General features: G+C 45.3%; 1 non-coding gene across 1 annotated transcript; it reads left to right on the forward strand.

The window, feature by feature from the left end:
* Nucleotides 1-8,630: 8,630 nt before the first annotated feature.
* Nucleotides 8,631-8,703, forward strand: TRNAP-UGG. Its single transcript has one exon. It is a non-coding gene; the product is annotated as a tRNA-Pro (tRNA).
* Nucleotides 8,704-13,866: the final 5,163 nt, after the last annotated feature.

Consider the following 13,866-nt stretch of genomic DNA (forward strand, 5'->3'; position numbering starts at 1 on the left):
GGATGACACTGTGTATACAGAATCTGGTCAGTGACCAAAGAGATGAATTGACAGAGAAGAGAGGAAGACCGATCGAGGACCTAGTTCCATGGCCACTCAGCAAGGATGACCCTTCCAAGGTCGTACAGGTTGGCTCACTATTGAGAAACAAGCAGAAAGAAGAATTGGGACACCTCCTGCAGGTAAACATGGATGTCTTCGCATGGTCGACCACAGACATGCCCGGCATACCCAGATCCATAGTAGAGCACAGGCTACATCTGGATCCAACCAGGAAGCCCGTTCAGTAGAAGAGAAGGAATTTCGCCCTCGATCGACAGGCAGCCATCAAAGAAGAGGTCAAGAAGTTGAGCCGAGCAGGGTTCATCAGAGAAGAAAAGTTCCCTACCTGGCTCGCAAACGTGGTCATGGTACCCAAGCCTAACGGGAAGTGGAGGATGTGCGTCGACTACACTGACTTGAATAAAGCATGTCCCAAGGATGAGTACCCACTACCCAGGATCGATCTGTTGATCGATGCAACTGTAGGACATGAGATGTTAAGTTTCATGGACACCTACTCTGGCTACAACCAGATCCTCATGCATGAGGATGACGAGTCTTACACCGCCTTTCGAACGAACAAGGAGAATTACTGCTACCGTGTTATGCCGTTCGGACTGAAGAATGCAAGGGCCACCTACCAGAGGATGGTCAACAAGATGTTTGAGGAACAAATTGGGCGCAATATGGAGGTATACGTGGATGACATGCTCGTGAAAAGCGTCCAAGCTCATCAACACCTGGCCGACCTGGAAGAAGTATTCGCCGTACTGAGAAGGAACCACATGAAACTCAACCCTGTGAAGTGCGCCTTCGGAGTAACATCCGAAAAATTCCTAGGGTTCATGGTCTCAGTACGAGGAATAGAAGCCAACCCATCCAAGATCAAGGCCATCCAAGAGATGGCACCACCTCGAATAGTCAGGGAAGTACAGAGGTTGAATGGAAGGATCACCGCCCTATCAAGTTTTGTGTCACAGTCCGGAGACAAATGCCTACCATTCTTCAAGACGCTGAAGAACCTCCAAAGTCCTAAAAACTTTGCATGGACAGAGGAGTACTAGAAAATGTTTGAAGAGCTGAAGGCGTACTTAAAAAATCCACCATTGCTTGGGCGCCCAGAGCCCAATGAAGAATTGCAGATCTACTTGGCAGCGACCCCCGTCGTAGTGAGTGTAGTGCTACTAAAACAAGAGGGAAAAATACAAAGGCCCATCTACTATGTGAGTCATGTCTTAATTGATGTAGAGACCAGGTACACAGGAATAGAGAAGGCAGACGTCGATCGAGTTTAGAGCGGACCGAACGAGCGTCAATGACCGCGGATAGAATGAGCGACAATGACCATGGATCGAACGAACGTCAATGACCACGGACCGAACGAGCGTCAATGATCGTGGATCGAACAAGCATCAATGATCACGGACCCAATGAGCATCAATGATCGTGGACCGAACGAGCGTCAATGACCACGGATCGAATGAGCGACAATGATCGCGGATCGAATGAACGTCAATGACCACGAATCGAACGAGTGTCAATGATCGCGGACTGAATGAGAGTCGCTAGGCATGGACTGAATGGGTGTCCAAGGGCGCGAATTAGGATTGAATGGGCGTCACCAGGCGTCAATCAAAGGGGCGTCAACGGGCGTGGATCAAACAAGGGCGCCATCAATGGACGTCGACTCTTATAAAAATAAATAAATAAATAAAAAGGGGGTCTTTGGCCACAGCCAAGGACCGCGATTGGCAAGCCATGGGCATGGACGAGGTTTGAGGTTCGAGGTCCGAGGTTTGAGAAGTTCGAGATGGTTCCAGCTCCAAGGATCGAGAATGCAACTGCTAATGCACTGTCCAGGCTAGCCAATGATGAACTCAGAAACCTAGCCAGTGCAGTGTACGTGGAAATATTACATGAACCAACATATCAAGAGAAGCTGGTCAATGAGATCAAGGAAGGGCCTAGCTGGATGGACCCTATACTCAACTACCTATAGAACGATGTCTTACCAGAAGACAAGGTCGAGGCAAGAAAGATAAGGATGAGAGCTGCAAAGTACACCATCCTGGACGGAGTACTATACAAGAGGGGGGCCATAGCACCACTGCTTCGGTGCCTAGGACCCAAAGGAGCACAATATGCCCTGGCAGAAGTACATAAAGGCATCTGCAGAAGCCACATGGGAGGAAGAGCACTAGCCTACAAGATCCTCCGTCAAGGACTCTACTGGCTAAGAATGCAAGAGGAAGCCATCCAATATGTCAAAGTATGCGAGCAATGTCAATTGTTCAGCCCAGTACCCCATCTACCCGCCACCAAGCTGACATTAATCATCAACCCCATTCCCTTTACCATGTGGGAGGTAGACATCCTAGGGGACTTCACAGCAACATCGGGCAACCGCATGTACCTGGTGGTCGCCATAGATTACTTCACCAAGGGAATGGAAGCCAAGCCACTAGCCAAGATTACAGAGAATGAGATGGAGAAGTTTCCTGTGACGACATCATCTATAGGTTCGGGGTACCAAAGATCATAGTCTTCGACGATGGGAAGCAGTTCAACAACCCCAAGTTCAGAGCTTTTTGTTAGAGCTACAACATTAACTATCGGCCTATTTTGGTAGCATACACACAAGCCAATAGTCAGGTGGACGTGACAAAATGAACCCTATTGGATGAAATAAAGAAAAGAAGGGAAGCTATCACCAAACTGGGAAGGACCCTATATAGTTTTCAAGCAGATACGTCCAGGGACATACCGCTTAAAAACTCCAGGGGGCAAGAAGGTAGACCGCACCTGGAACTCAGAACACCTACAGAAGTATTACCAGTAGGAGCAATAGTGAGATAGCACCATCAGCAGTAGCAGCAATAGCACTGTTTCAAGGATAATTTGAAAATTTTCATTCAAAATGAAGAGGTGTTTCAGAAAGTACGTGTCTTCTTCTACTACTTAATTGAATCACCGCCACTACATCAAGGCAGTCCGCCACCACTGAGGATTTAAGCCTAAGGTAGTCCACCACCACTGAGGCTTTAAGCCTAAGGCAGTCCGCCACCACCGAGGCTTTAAGCCTAAGGCAGTCCGCTACCACCGAGGCTTTAAGCCTAAGGCAATCCACCACCACGGAGGCTTTAAGCCTAAGGTAGTCAGCTACCATCGAGGCTTTAAGCCTAAGGCAGTCCACCACCATCGAGGCTTTAAGCCTAAGGCAGTCTGCCACCATTGAGGCTTTATGCCTAAGGCAGTCCACCATCACTGAGGCTTTAAGCCTAAGGCAGTCCCCCACCACCGAGGCTTTAAGCCTAAGGCAATCCTCCACCATCAAGGCTTTAAGCCTAAGGCAGTCCGCCACCACTGAGGCTTTATGCCTAAGGCAGTCCACCACCATCGAGGCTTTAAGCCTAAGGCAGTCCGCCACCACCAAGGTCTCATGCCTAAGGCACCATGCCACACCCGAGGTGTTATGCCACCAAGGTCCATGGATCACCCAACCAGGGCATCCCTATGGACCACCAGCTACATGGGGTTACATAGTTGAAAGCCATCAAAGCAAGAGGGATCAAATGCATGTCATATCAACATCACCAGAAGAAAAAGTCAAGTATATACAAAAGATAAAAAACAAGCATCAAAATCCAAAAGTTGTCATCCAAAAAGTTCTCATCCAAAAGTTCAACATCTAACCAAGAATATAAGGTAGGACGAGCCAGGAATGCATAGAAGGAAGGTATACAAGCAAATATCAAAGAAGTCAAGTATCTTGCCAGGACTCAACTTTCAAGGACACAAGAAGGCCTCAGAATCCAATTGACGATCGAACGGGTCGCATCCCTGACATCGCTGGAGGGAGTCGCGCTCAAAGTCGCTCAACTCAAGAGGGCGGTTTAACCTCTAGGTGTCAATAACCTCCCAGGCAGACTGCAAGACACATCGGGGGACCATGGCAAAAAAGAAGCGATCCCTCTAGTACTTCAGTGAATTGGTGATCCCCACCTGAGGATCGAGCGTGGTAAGAGATCCCCTAGGGAGACGACGGGCGAAGTGGTAACACCCACCTTCCCCCTTCTTCAACACGTAGAAGTAAGAGAACAAGGGAACAGTGGCAGGACACCCCATTCGGGCGAAGAATACATAGAAGCCCAGTATGACCCTCCAAGAGTTGGGCAACACCTGCCCCGGGGGTAAGGCACCAATGCGCCAACACTAGCTCCACAAAGAGGGAGACAGGGAGACAAAGACGATGAACAAAGAAAATGCGGTACAGGCAGACCTCATCTCCTCGGTGGGAGTAAGCACGGTCATCCGGTCCAGGGACATGAAGCAAGACCTCGGGGGGTATATGGAACTCCCAGCAGAGGGACACCAAGTCTGAAGAAGTCAAGATACTAGCAATATGGGCCAACTTGCTCCTAGGGTCGCCAACAGAAAGTTGAAGCTCAAGAGGCCCGGCGACCTCTGCTAGAGGCAGAACCCCTAGAGACCTCTTCCCCATCCCTATGACCAAGGGAAGGCAGAGGAGAAGAAGTACCAGAAGAGGACGACCCCGCAGAAGACTCCTCAACAGATCCAACCTCAACTGAGGATGGATCAGAGTCGTCAGACGAAGACATGAAAGGACAAGGAAGTGAACCGATCACTTACTCAAAATGAAGACCTCCCAAAGCTAAGCAACCAAGGAAAGAAGATGGAGATAACCTACAACCATCAATGCAAAGCCAATAAAAAAAAAAAAAAAAAAAAAAATGGAAGGAAGAAATGATAAATATAGATGCTATATGGAAAGAGCAAGAAAAGAAGGGTGCGGACCGCGGACGTTGACCAAGGGGCGGACCTTAAGTGTCGACCAAGGGGCACGGACCAATAGTCGACCAAGGGGAGCAGACGGCGGACGTCGACCAAGGGGCGCAGACCACAGACGTTGACCAAGGGGCGCACACCACAGACGTTGACCAAGGGGCACGGACTGCGGATGTCGTCCAAGGGGTGCCGCGGACGTCGACCAAGGGGCACTGACCAAGAGCGAGCGTGGACTGCGGACGTCGACCAAGAGAGGGACGCGAACGAGGAAGTCAACCAAGGGGCGCTGACCGAGGACGTCGACCAAGGGCGCAGACCGCGGACCTCGACTAAGGGGCGCAGACCACTGACGTCGGCCAAGAGTGGACGTGGACCACTGGAGTCGACCAAGAGCGGGCGCGGATAGCAGGCGTTGACCAAGGGGCTCTAGCCAAGGACGTCGACCAAGAGAGGGGCCCGAAACCGAGCAAGGAGTCGATCAACTAAAGGCGAGGATAGCCTTGAGAATAATAGCTAAGCTCACCCTCCAGGCACATGAATGACTTGGGCGCAATCGAGCAATGCAAGGCACAAGCAAGGCCAGGGGCACCCCTTCAAGCAAGCCACCATAGGCAAGGATGATGCTTAAAGGAAGTCAATCCAAAGCCAAATGCAACCTATGATGGCAAAATATCAAACACATGGGGGGCACACAAAAGAGACACAAGATCCAAAACTCAAGTACAAAGGAGAAGGAGAAAAAGTCAAAAGGTGAAGAGAAGGTGGAAAGCAAAAAAGTGAAAAGTAAAAAAAGGACAAGAGTACATATATCTCCAAAAGAAAGGAAAAAAAAAGACATGGACAAAAAGATGGGGAAGGAGGGGTTTGAACCTATGACCTCTCCCTCACCAAGTTATTCACAAGCACATCCTCAAAGAAGAAATTATTCGCAGAGAGCCACCTGGTTGATACAAGGCAATGGAAATCTACTCTCTTGGGCACTCCGTTCCAAGAGAGTGGGGGGCAAATGATGAACCCAAATTCACACCAACCAATCAGAGATTGTCACGTGGCACGACCCAGAAGAGTGGGCCAAGACAGAGTTAGTGAAGCACCATCCACCAACACCCATGGGCGTGGCCACCCTTAGGCGCCAACCCCCTTGGGGGCGTGGACCTCCCTGGGCGCCAACCCCCTTGGGGCACGGACCTGGGCGCCAACCCCCTTGGGCGCGGACCCCTTCTCCGAACACGTCATCCCCGGGCACGGCTTCCCCGAACACGTCATCCCTGGACAAGTCTCCCTCGAACACGGTAGTCACCACCACCATCAACAAGGCACAAATCGCATCACCAAGGACTCTAGACCGCTGCCTATCGAGTCACGTAGTCTGAACAGACTCATGCACCAGAATCCCCATCTAGCACGTAGATGAGGTCTATCCACCAAGGACACCAAGCCTATCAGGACACTACTTCTTACAAGAAGACAACTACCAAGTCTATCAAGGACACCACGTCTCTCAGGAAGACGACTACCAGGTCTACCGTGACAGCACGTCTCACGGGAAGACAACCTATCAAGGATAAGCCCTGCTACTCAGGGGCTCTATCACCAATGGCAAACATTCTACATCAACTGGGACTCTCCCCACCACCATACACTACTATAAAAGGCAAGGTACACAACCCCATCAGGGGAGATTTGAACTCATATTGAATACTATTATTCGTTTGTTTGCTTAGAGAGATCTAACTTAGGCATTGGAGAGTCCTAGGTCGGAACCACACCGATTCTCCTTTGTCACCCCAGGGTCTTTTGCAAGTTACGGCACTCAAAGGACCGCTGAGCGATTTCTTGACGCAACACATTGATTTTTAAAAAGTGTTTTTATCACTTAACCGAAGCAATTTGGGCTAGCAACGTTAAATGTGAGCAACAGATCATGTGCATCTATCCAAAATAGTTTGGGCCGATCCACCCTCGAAGAAAGCATGATAAATGTTTGGGCCGTCTAAAAAAACTTTTCTTATTTAAACTCCACATGTGTTTCTTTAAACAAAATGTTTTGGGGTTAAAATCACATAAAAGGAAAAGTGAGGCAAAATCTTATTCTTCTACTCAGTTTTTACCTAATAACTTTCCTTTTAATTGTGAGTTTTTTTTTGTCTTTTTTGGAAACATAAAGGAGAAACAAAAAGGATCTTCTGTGTTACATGTAATTGTTCCTGTTCATGTGCTATAAACAGGAATCAAGGTCCCAAGAAATTGGAATATGGGTTACAACATTTTTTTTTACAACATATAAAGCATGCACACAAGAACCAAGTTTGCACTTTGCACTAACCGTGCATGAAAAAGAACTCCCACTGTTGGAAAATTAAAGTTTGAAAGTTCTTTTTTGCTATGCAATAGGTTTTGGGAGGCAGTTTCCTTCACCATAACCTATGGGTTTGGGTGTCATGGGATGGGTATTGGGAATAGTGGGGAGGTCATCATGGTCTTTGTACAGTAGGAGGTAATAATAACGACCGTAGATGGTTGTACTTTTTCTTTAGATAAAAATAAATTATTTTTCAGACAAGTGATTAGATTCTAAGGCTCATGAGGTTCACTAATTTAATGAAGTTAGCATTTTTTTTTTTATAATAAAATGTCTTCCTCCATGAAGACCTTTCAGTGATCTACATATTTGATGAAAGAGTGATCTACATGTTGATATGTATAATTATAGAATAGGTCACCATTGATTCACTTCGCTTATTTAATTATTTATTTACAAAAAAATGGCCTTTGAGTGGTCCACCTAGAAAAGAGCTTCCTCAGGGGCAAACCTTATTGTGCCACGTGAAAGGATGACATGGCAATCCGATATAGAAAATATGATTTGGATTAGTGACATGTCAAATTTCAGAATCTACTTCTATCAAATATTCTCCAGTGTATTGACATGCATTATCTCCATTGTATCCGTCTTAGTAAACACCTTATAGGTTGTCCTTGGTTTTCAAAACATCATTTTGCCACATGATTAATTAACTCTATTTGAGCTGAAATTTGAAATATGAGCACAAGACCTTAGGGGTCTCCTTTGTCCACATGATTTGGGGTCCCATACGAACTACCACATTGCATGTTTTTAGGCTGCACAAGATGTCCTTAATGGGTAGATTGTGTAGAAAACAATAGATCTTATTTATTTATTAGGAATAAAGAATGATGATTAATTGCGTTCAGCCTGTGTCAGACACAACCCTCTTGGAATGATAGTCCCACTTCCCTATAAAATGAAAAATCCCCCTTGATTGATGTCCTTGCAAGCTCCCATTGGCTTCTACACTGGTGTAGGGCCCATGCAACAGGGAGCAACCCCATTCCCTTGAGAACAAAGAACGTTACTTGATCGCAGTTACCACAAGAGAGATGAAATGACCACTATGACCTTTCTATTAGATGCCCTATGCTCCCCCTCATTGGTACCTGTGCTATTGCAAGGGCCACACCATCCGACAGCAAACCCTTCCCCAAGATTTTAATTCAAAATGTCTAGGGGGATCTATGGTCAGCCTTCAAGAGGCCCCCAAGGATGATTGGGCCTCACATGAATACTAAGTTCCTTTAAAAGAGCTATGAAACAGGAGATACCATGAGAGTGCATTATAGTTGGGAATAGAGGACGGGGAGGATCGGTTAGATAGGTGACACCGACCTCGTCCTAGCATTGTTGTGTACTTGTGTTGGTAATACTTAAATTCCTTCAAAATTAGAAAATTAAAATATTTTCATGAAACTTAAATGAAGTTGGGCGTTTGGTCTTAGTGGTATGATTCTTGCTTTGGGAGCAAGAGATCGTGAGTTCAATTCTCGCAACGCCCCGCTTGCTTTGAGAAGGTTGTCAGTTAATCAAAATAATATCATTTTATCATTTATTGTAAGCAATTTTTTAACCTCCTCCCACATGTTAGTTGATTTAATAGTTTATTCTCTCTTTCTCTCTAAGCAAATTTTTTTTTCACTAATCAAGTATTTTGTTTGGGCAACCTATGCTAAGATTAGGGGCAAGGCACAATGTCATTTGAGCAGAAACCTGATTTTTCGACAAATCTCAACTAGATCAATCTATCACCAACCTGCATTAAAAAAATGGGGAAAATTTCACGTACCTCCCCTGAGGTTTGCCTTAATTATACTTTCATCTGTGAAGTTTGGCATATTTCACATACCTCCTCTGCTTTCCAAACTAAGTAACAAAAACACCCAATCCGTCGTTAACTGTAGACATTAAACGTTAAAATTGTGTTTTAATTGACCAAAATGCCCTCATCTTCCCCAAATTGTTTAGGGTTTGAAAAAACCTGCAACTCATCTTCCCCAAATCGTTTTCCCAAAACCAGCAAGTCATTTCGAAGAAGCAGCTCGTTCTTTGACAATTCGATTGATGTAGCCCTGGACTTGGGCCATAAAGCTGACAAAATAGATGCCGCCACCTCACACCCCAAGGTTCTTCGAAGGTCAGCCCGAATCAAGGAGAGGCTTGCCAGGCCCCTGCATGGATAGCCCATTCAATCCTTATCTTCCCAATATTTTTAAGGAAAGAAATTGCACCTAAGGGAGGGAAGATTTGGATTGATTTGGAGTTGCTAAATAAATTGTAACTAAAAATAAATAAAGGATCAATCAGCCAACTAGTTTATTAGGCTGATTGAAGAGAAGATTGGATTCTGATTTTTGGCTGATTGAAGATTGGAGATTCTAATTTTTGGCTGATTGAAGATTGGAGATTCTAATTGAAGTATTTTTGGCTGATTGAAGATTATAGATTGGAATCTTTTCTTTTTTTCTTTTCTTCCTAATTCATACTCGGCTCTAAGTCCATATATGTAATCCTCAATGATTGGATGAGGACAGATTATGAAGTTTAATGAAAATTTCTCTAGCTTGAGCTTGAACTCGATTGGAGTTCTTGCAAGTCCTTTTCTTCTTTGTTCAATTGATTAACTCTCTTCTCCCGATCCCGGTTTCCATCAAGGCTGCATCGGCTTGGTATCAGAGATCCAGTGGGAGAACGAGTGACGACATGGCACCTAAACAGAGAGGAGGTCACACCGTTACTGTTGAGGACATCAATGCAAGGGACGAAAACTTGTGCCTGTAGCAAGAAATTGCTATCCTGCGACGTGAGAATGAAGCTTTGAGAAATAAATCGAGGCATTTGAATCACAATGAGGAGACGTCTGATCCTTACTCAAATTCACCTTATGATGCACAACCTGTCCAGGAGAGGAGGACTCAGCGAAATGGGAACCAATACCCCCAAGCAAGGCATGAGCCTGATTGGGACAAGAATGTCCGCCCATGACATCCCTGAATTCTCAGGAACATTCTCCCTCGATGAGGTTGTCGATTGGTTGACCATAGTTAATGAGGTCTTTCAATACAAGGCGGTACCCGAGAATCGTCGTGTTGGGATCATTGCCTTGAGGCTTCGCGGTAAGGCAATCGCATGGTATTGGCACGAGAAGCAATTGCGAGCCAATGCTGGTAAGACACCCATCACCCAATGGCAAAAGATGGACGAGAAAATCCAAAAAAAATATTTCTCCCTAGCAGCTATCGTCGTGAATTGTACCAGAAGTTCCAGCACTTGAAACAGGTAGTCGCACTGTAGATCAATATACCTCTGATTTTAATGAATTGGTAGTGCGCAACAATATTGATGATTCAGGAGAGATGCTCATTCACAATTATCTGAGAGGACTTCAGCCCTATATCCAAGATGTTCTTGAGGTTCTCGACATCTGGGATCTAGGGGACATACATCAAAGGGCCTTGAAAGTCGAAAAGGCACGAGCCAAGAAAAACAATTTTTCCTCATACACTTGGCCTGTGACAAATACAAGTGGGTCTGCCAAAGGAGACATGACCACTGTAGAAGCCCAACGAGCACCACCCTCAGGTCGTTCTGCTCAACCTATTGGCCCTAACCATAATCCAATCCCTAGGTTAAGGTGTTATACATGTGGGGAGCCTGGTCATCGTGCCAGCAACTGCCCATCAAAGAAACCCCATGAAAAGGGCCTATTGCTCGAAAATGGCCCAGAAGATCAAAAAGATCCATCCTATTTTGAGGCCATTGGTGACCCACAGTATGACAGTAAAGATGAGCATATATTACATGCAGATTTCGAAGAACTATTGATGATGCGCAAGGTTTACCTGACCCCACGACAGAGCATTACAGATCAATGGCTTCATCATAACATCTTTCATTCGGCATGCACCATCTCAGGGAAGGTGTGTCAACTAATTATCGATTCAGGGTGTTGCAAAAATGTTATCTTTGAAGAGGCAGTGCGCAAGTTACAGTTGGAGCAACAAACTCATCCTATTTTGTACAAGATGACTTGGTTGAAGTGTGGAATTGAAGTAACTGTCAACAAATGATGTCATGTTTCATTGTCCAATTCCAACATTTATTTTGACAAAGTTTGTTGTGACATACTACCTAGGATGCAAGTCATTTAATCCTTGGGCGACCTTGGCAGTTCGATAGGAGAACCTTACATGATGAGTATAAAAATACCTATGCTTTCAATTTCAATGGAAAGAAAATTGTATTAGAACCCTCCAAGGAACCCCTTAAGACCCCTATTGCTGAAAGTTTTAATCTACTTTCTTCGAAAGAACTGCACAGTGCTTTGGATGAGACACAGGTTATTTATGTGATGTTAAACAAGGCAGGGAACATGGAGCATGAACCAATTTCGAAAATGATCAAGCCAATGTTGGATGAATACAATGATGTTTTCCTTGAAGATCTACCCCAAGGGCTTTCCCCTATGCGGGACATACAACACCAAATTGATTTGGTGCCTGGGGCGTCCCTCCCCATCCTTCCCCATTATCGCATGAGCCTAGTCGAGCATGATGAGTTGCGTCATCAAGTAATGGAGCTGATGGAAAAGGAGTTTGTTCATGAAAGTCTCAGTCCCTGTGTTGTTTCGGCACTGCTTGTACCAAAGAAAAATGGTACTTGGAGGATGTGTATCGACAGTCGGGAGATTAATAAAATTACCATCAAATATCGCTTCCCGAATCCAAGATTGGATGATCTCCTAGATCAGCTATCAAGTGCCACAATATTTTCCAAATTTGATCTCAAAAGCAGGTATCACCAGATACGAATCAAGCCCGATGATGAGTGGAAGAGCGCATTTAAAACACGGGATGGATTGTTTGAATGGCCTGTTATGCCGTTCTGGTTATCAAATGCCCCATCTACATTCATGCGGTTCATGACCTAGATTCTTCGACCATTTCTTGGGAGGTTTGTCTTCGTCTACTTTGATGATACTTTAATTTTTACCAAATCCCCTGATGGCCATATGCAACACCTCCAGCAAGTCCTCTCTGTTTTGCGCCAGGAACACTTGTACGCTGCAACCGAAAAATGATATTTCATGAAGGAGCGAATCCTATCCTTAGGGTTCCATGTCTGTGGCGAAGGAATCTCTGTAGATGATGCCAAAATCCAAGTGATCCAGAATTGGTCGGTCCCTACCAACATTCATGAAGTCAGGAGCTTCCACGGTTTGGCCTCATTTTATTGGCGATTTATCGCCCATTTCAGCACCATTGCCGCTCCTCTGACCACTTGTATGAAGAAGGGTCAATTCGATTGGATGGATGCCGCCACCCAAAGTTTTGAAGCACTCAAGGAAAAATTAAGTTCTGCCCTTGTATTAGCAGTTCCAGATTTTGATCTCTTATTTGAGGTCCACTGTGACGCTTCGTCAGTAGGTATTGCGGCCGTACTAAGCCAAGCTGGGCACCCAGTCGCCTATTTTAGTGAAAAACTCACTTCGTCACGACAACATTACAGTACCTATGACCTTGAGTTCCATGCGCTCTACCGCACATTAGAATATTGGCGGCAATATCTGGCTCATCATGAGTTCGTGCTCTACGCACACCGACCATGAGGCACTCAAGTATATTGTGGGTCAACAAAAATTAAATTCCATGCACCCCAAATGGGGAGAATATCTACAAAAATTTAATTTCATTATCAAGCATAAATCTGGTGCGCAAAATCAAGTAGCCGATGCACTTAGTCGGAAGTGCACTCTTCTTTATACTATGCGCACCACCATCTTGGTGTTTGACTCATTTCAAGAGCTTTAGGAAGGCGATACGGATTTTTCTATCATCCTAGACGCTGTCCGCAACAACAGGAGCGCTGAGTTCACCTTCTGTGATATATGGAATTATTTTCAAGGGGAATTGTTTCTGCATCCCCTGATTGTTCACTGCGCCTCAAAATTATTTCAGAGCTGCACAATGAAGGCCATTTTGGGCTCAACAAGACACTACAGATGGTAGCTTCACGCTATTTTTGGCCACACCCCCAGCAGGACGTTGCACGCTTTGTCATGCGATGTCAAACCGCTAAGGGCACAACCAATAATCCAGGACACTACCTGCCGCTACCTATTCCCAAAGCTCCCGATTGCATGGAAAATTTGAATCAAGGAGTTACTTAGAATTCCATAATGTACATTTCCCACATGTTACTTGGGTGTTTAGATCTTCCAAAGTCAGGTTAAATGAGATTTTGTTCTTCCTTTGGTTGACAAAATTAAAGATCGGCTAGCTAGGTGGAAGGATTGTCTTTTATTAATGGTGGGAAGAGTTGAGTTGGTTAAGTCTGTTATATGCAGCATTTTGCTACATAACTTCTCTAATTTATCTTTGGCCATCATCTGATATTGCCCTTATGGAAAGGTGGATTCGTAATTTTATTTGGATGGGGTTGTAACGACTTCAAAGGCCATCACAGTCAAATGGGACACTGTCCACAAACCAAGGCAGGAAGGAGGATTGGGGATTTGTCGTTTAAGGGACATCAATCTGGCTTTACTAGCGAAATTGGGGTGGTTCAATAAATCTAATAAATTTGTTTTTGCGACTTTCTTGAGAGGCCGCTTTCTTTCTAATGATGGGTCTCTAAGGAAGCTAAACTCTTCTTCGATTCTTCCA

The sequence above is a fragment of the Telopea speciosissima genome, chromosome 6, assembly GCF_018873765.1.
Source record: "Telopea speciosissima isolate NSW1024214 ecotype Mountain lineage chromosome 6, Tspe_v1, whole genome shotgun sequence".
In the NCBI taxonomy this organism is placed as follows: Eukaryota; Viridiplantae; Streptophyta; class Magnoliopsida; order Proteales; family Proteaceae; genus Telopea; species Telopea speciosissima.